Source organism: Malus sylvestris, chromosome 12, assembly GCF_916048215.2.
Source record: "Malus sylvestris chromosome 12, drMalSylv7.2, whole genome shotgun sequence".
Classification (NCBI taxonomy): Eukaryota; Viridiplantae; Streptophyta; class Magnoliopsida; order Rosales; family Rosaceae; genus Malus; species Malus sylvestris.
In genome coordinates this window covers 6290089-6296088 of record NC_062271.1, presented here as the reverse complement: position 1 = coordinate 6296088, position 6000 = coordinate 6290089, and the positions used below count along the sequence as shown (strand labels likewise).

The window sequence follows — 6000 nt, the reverse complement described above, 5'->3', positions numbered from 1 at the left end:
ATGCCACTTGTCATCGAGCCAAGTAATCTATACGCTGACGTTGACATTTCTAAGATTTGGAATGCTCGGTATACATATCGGTGGGAGAATTGTAGGTGTACCAACGTTGGTCACGTGGCTCAGGTAGCCTGAAGGTTTTTGGATTTGCTGATGAGCTCGAGCTACTGGAATTACGTGAATAATAATCCTCGTTATAAAACGGTATGTCAAAATCAATGTGTTGTCTGACGAATGTAGAACCATCTGTCTGTTTCCTTGGGTCGAGCCTATCGAATACTTTCTGGGGCTGGCCTTCACTAGGTTCCTTTGAAGGTTCTGTCGTGATCACCGATTGGTGTCGTGACGTCGGCATCTACGTTTGAGGAAGTTTCTTCTTGGGCTCGGTTAATACAACACGTGCCTTATAATTGCTACATAAAACTATCGACCCACCATTTTCTTCTTCGCTGGAGTCTGACATGGACTCAACTATGGCTAGTCCTGAGAGTTCGGTAGGTGGTGCATTGGAAAATAAGTCGATCTTGAGTCGAGGTTGGAAGCTTTGCTTTAGGATATGTTGTATCGGGGCAAACCCGACCTTCTATTTCCCTTTGCTCTTGGGCAAACGAGCGTCTACCATGCCAACTGTTGTCGAAAGGGAATGGATCCGTATCAACCGTCATGCGTTTTTCAGGAAATTTTAACTTGCCTTTGTCAATCTAGCTCTGGATATCATCACGAAATATGACACAATTGTTTGTGGCATGCTTGGTCGAGTTATGATATTTGCAACATGTCTTTCCTTTAAGCTTTTTAGCCTTGGGAATGTTATGCCTTGGCCGAAGTTTGATGATTTTTGCTAATAACAATTGATCGAAAATTGCTTCAGTCTTTGTGATGTTAAAAGTGTAGACTTTCGATGTTTTCATTGTCTCTTCAGTGGTCGAGCGGGTTTTGACATCCTTGAAATTAATTTGAGTCAATGCCTTGCAAACATATGGCTTATCTATTACAATCTCGGTCGCGTCGATGCTGACATATTGAGAATCCTCACCTTCGGTCGATGCGTAATTGACCGTGGGATTTTTGTAAATCGTTCCTCGGGATGTGGATTTCGAGATCTTCTCTTCTCGAAGCAATAATCATATTGTTCGACATGTTGGGCTAATTCATACATATCCCGAAAGTTTGCCCCCAAGAATTTATTTTTGTATTCTACGTCGAGTCCGTTCAAAGCAAGCCTAACAAACTCGACTTCAGGGAGAGGTATTCGGCACCAATTCCTAACCGATTTAAATCTGGTAAGATAATCCATTGGTGACTCATCAGATGCTTGAGCCATCATCGCCAATGAGGAAACTGACATTTCCATCCCTGACCGATAAAATTGCTCATGAAATTTCTCGACCAACTCCTCTCAGCTTTGGATGGAATTAGGTGAGAGGTTGATATACCAGGCAAATGTTAAGCCTGTCAATGAAACGTTGAACAGCCGCAGCTTGTGAAAATCACTGTTAACATCTCCGCATTGCGCGGTGAAACGAGCCACATGTTCTAACGAGGATAAAGACGATTCTCCAGCAAAAAGGCTAAAATATGGAATTTTGAAACCTTTAGGATATTTGAACCTTTCCACGTAAGCTAGATATAGATGGATGAATTTAGGGAACTTCGGCCCCTTTTTCATGGCCAAATCAATCATCCGCTGGACCTCGATCAGATCGATGGTTGTTGTTTCCACTCTCTGGTCAGATCCATCTGACCTGCTACTCGATCCTTCTCTTTTTCCTAAGTCAATTGGCTTGAGCCGATTAGGGATTGGCTCGGCCTGTACTATTGGTAACAAAATATGTTAACGTTGCATTGAGCGCACGGCTGACTTCGTCTTACGATTGCAACCGAGGAAATAACACGTCTTGGCCTCTTGAGTTCTCGAACCTGAAGATAAGACTACTATTCTTACAAAGTTCACAAATTGTCGTCGTCGAATTCGGTCACAGTGATGGTATTCGTCAGAGTAAACTCATGCCGAATCGACACCAAAGTGTAAGGGCATAAATACTCAAAGCGGATATAAGTCTTAACAATAAACGTGGTTCGACCTTCGAAATGCCGAACTCTAAATCCCACCTGAGAGTATCCAATCATAAAATAACTCGGCGTGCAATGTGCCGAGCCCAATAAAGTGTAACACCTCACTTCGCCGAGAAGGCTGATGAGATGACCTCAACTAATAAGGATTCGGAAATCCTTCTCGACCGAGACTTTGATAGATAACCAGTCGCCCTCGACGCAGTGCTGCTTATGCCAACTGAAGATGCTGCGAGATCGGCTGATTCTACGACGACAATGTTGTTTATGCCAACTGAAGATATCACCGGTTGCCTTCACAGTGCTGTTTATCCAAACTGAAGGTGTGTCGGCGAAAAGAAAAAAGAAAAAAATCTCAAGGTTGTTGAGAGAATTTGTGCAGGGCAGTTGTGTGTTGAATTGGAGAGAGCTTGTTTCGATGTCTTCCCTCCCTATTTATAGCAGCCAACCTGTATTGAATCCCTATCACTCCCGGATTAGAACTCCTTCTCATGATCCAACTTTATCTCGACCAATCCTCTTCCTACTAGGACTTTGAACATAACTCGTTATCAGACCGTATTTAATCTTAGCATCCTGATCCCATCGAGACTCCCACTCATAACCGGATTCGTCCACATTCCACTTTCCAATAGGATATGGCCAACTTCGACCGCGCGGCCCATGGGCTGAATATCTTCTAATGACACTTGTTTACAACTTATGGGCCGAGGATGAATCTAAACTCGGCCCAAAACAATATTTTTTGGGCCCAAACAGTAGGTCACCAGGTTATTCGTTTAAACATCATAATCTCACTCCAAATAATATCGAGATCTTTTGTGATAAAATCACACACCTAACGGATTGTGCAAATGGTAATTACTAAGTAGGAGACATTATTAGTATTGTTGGAAGTGGGTCTTTGACTCGTCTCTCTGATAATTCTACAATGAGTTCATTTTGTTGCCTAACATGATCGTTGTATCAAAAGGAAGAAGAAAAAAAGTTCTAAACGGATCTAGTAATATACATATCATCTTTCTAGCTAGTAGTCGACAAGATTTTTTATTTTTTTTATTTTTAGTAAAGACAATAAGTATTTTAGAAAGATGATGCATGGTTTACCATGCATCATGTGTGCACATAAAACTTTTGGGTTGTAAAGACGAGCATGTAGCTAAAAGGCTAGAAGGACCAAGCACAAGATCACTAAAACATTGTGCTAGTTGACAATGCAACGTGCACTACTTTTCACTTTCTGGTTGTCTTATAACAAAATGAATGATTGGCATTGGCATTCCCTTCAAGCCACAAGGCAACACCGCGTTTATTCCCAAAAATTCAATAGTTCAAACGGACCGCAAGAAAATAAGGGTTCATGTGGTTCATCATCTCTCCATTTCTATTGATTCGTGTCGAAATAAATGGTTCTAGAGGGAGAGTATTGAAGGGTTGATATGTGAGATGAGCAAAGAAGTGACAGAGTGCCTACATCTGAGCATGATTCAGACTTCACTAAGACGAATATCAGAAAATATGAGAAGGGAGGGGCGTTTGTGGTTTTGGTTTTCTATAGGGTTTTCGAGATCTCTTCGCTTCTGCAAAATTTCAGATGCGTCATAATTCAACAAATAGGTAAATTTCTTATTGTTTATGCTTGTTGCTATTTATGGGTCAATATTAGGCGCCTATCAACAATACTACGTCACACTCAGTCGGGTTTTATTCAAGATCTAACTGTTGCAATAAAGATTCATCATATCCTTATATGCAATATTTAATCATTTATTTTTCGGACCACGCAATGATACATATGATAGAAGAAAATTGCAATATTAGAACATAAAGAAACTTTTATTTTCCTGTAAAATGTAATAAGAAACGAGCACACAATAAAAGTTCATCATGGATAATCAATGAAGCAGAGAAAAACTGAATTTTAGGCTTTAATGATTTTATTTTCCTGAAGTAAGTTCCAAACACAAAAAACTATTAATTAACTGAGGTGTTTATGTACAATACAAGTCCTTACATTGTCCTCTCTTGCTCTAATTCTCCTAGCTACCTAAATACTAAAGGACAAGGATTGTTTGCCCTCCTACTTCCGGTGCCCTCCCGTGCCCTCCTGTTTTGTATGGTCACGGTTAAGCCACGTCAACATTTTATATTGTTTTTTTATAGAGATAATAAGATAAAAATAAATAGTAATATAAAACGTTGACGTGACTTAACCGTGACCACACAAACGGAGGGCACGAGAGGGCATCCGAAGTGGGAGGGCAGACAATCCTTGTCCAATACTAAAATGAAACTTCATAACCACACAGTACAAAACATAATTTTTCAAAAATAGTACCATGAAATTAACAAACTAATTTCAACATATTATATAAATGATATGAAACAAAACAAAAATGGACTTCTCCATTTTTCTTGTACATCTTGAGATCTCTGTTTGGATTTGCATCTGATGCTTTGCTACCTGTTCTGGATGGGATTTGAGCCACTTGGTGGCTTTCTCCTCATACTAGACTCCACAGCTTTCTTGGTCTCTTTCATGGCTCCACTGCTACTCAAATTGTTTACAGTAGCAGTAGTTCTTGTAGAAACAGAAGCCGTTGGAATTAACAGCAGCTTTCTTGATAGGGTTTCTCTTTCTCTTCTGGGAAAGATCTGTACTTCATGGCAGAGACAAAAAGAGGAGCACAGCAAGATTTCAATGAGTATCAAAGCAAAGAGAGAAGCGATCTTCATAATTGAGTTATTTGCTCAAGTGAAGTAGAGATATGGAAACTATATATATATATATATTGGTACTTGTTAAAAGTAGTGAACGTGTGGGAGTAGGTTTATATGAAAGGGCATGCAACATGCCTACTTCACGTGGTTTGCCAAAACTTTTTGCTTAATTTATTTAAACTTTTTGCCTACAATCCATGGCCTGTGTATGACCAAAAGCTACATTGACCAAGTAAACAATCTCTCCATGATTGTAAAAGCTATTTTTTTTGCCCAGAAAAAGAAATTAAACTGAGAGTGCGTTTACGAATTTTCAAAGCTTAAAAGCTCTCTCTCCAAAAATAAAGGGGCTTAAATATGTAAAAGTTTTTCTGTATTTTTATTTCTTTGGCAACGTATGAATGAAAGAAAAATAAGCTAATGTAAATAGGTGGTAGTGTCTTTTGGGTTAACTCTTAGTTGATGGCACTTTCTGCCGGAGCCAGATTAAATTAAAGATACGCAAATGGAACTACGTACATCTCACATGGTCATATGACCCCAAAGTTGAAAGGGAGAGACATATATAGCTGGATATTTTAGACCTTGAATTTTCAGTCAAGATTCCTGTAAATATATTAATTTCTAGTTAGTATGGGACTTGGGGCTAGTGTGACCCTCCACAATTTTTTCAGTTAAAGAATTTTTTTCATGGTAGGAAGAGAATTCGAATTTGAGACCTCTAATAGTTATAAACTTACAACTAATTCAAAAATACATTAAAATAGATAATTTTTTAGTACTTATTATTGAATGTTACACGAGAAATGAATGACTGAGATTAAAAATCTCACATAACATTAAATATATTGTTAATCTAATAACTAAAACACTCATAGCACTAATGTTACTTACTTAACATTGTAGCAACACCCTTAAATATATAGTCATTAAAAACTTCACCAGATTTCGTTGGTTAGAAGCCGCTAAGCATGTGATGGTGAATTGACTATTACTGTTTTCTGACTTTGTTGCAGAGCAAGAAAGATTAAACTAGATTCTCATGTGACTCGACTCAACACAATGATTCCACACAATGATTCGAAATCAATCATTAATCGGTGACATAATCAGCTATTAATTAAGCCATATTGCTGAATTATCTTTATATAAACCAGCCCCCTCTGGTGAGAACCTGAAGAAATCCTAGATTTGGCTAAGAAGATCATC

The 6000-nt window shown here is 38.7% G+C and overlaps 1 long non-coding RNA gene across 1 annotated transcript; it reads left to right on the top strand.

Annotated features, from left to right (window-relative positions):
• The first annotated feature begins 3371 nt into the window (after window positions 1-3371).
• LOC126593893 (uncharacterized) lies at window positions 3372-4985 on the top strand. The gene is made up of 2 exons (XR_007613052.1): window positions 3372-3687; window positions 4699-4985. It is a non-coding gene; the product is annotated as an uncharacterized LOC126593893 (long non-coding RNA).
• The last annotated feature ends 1015 nt before the right edge of the window (window positions 4986-6000 follow it).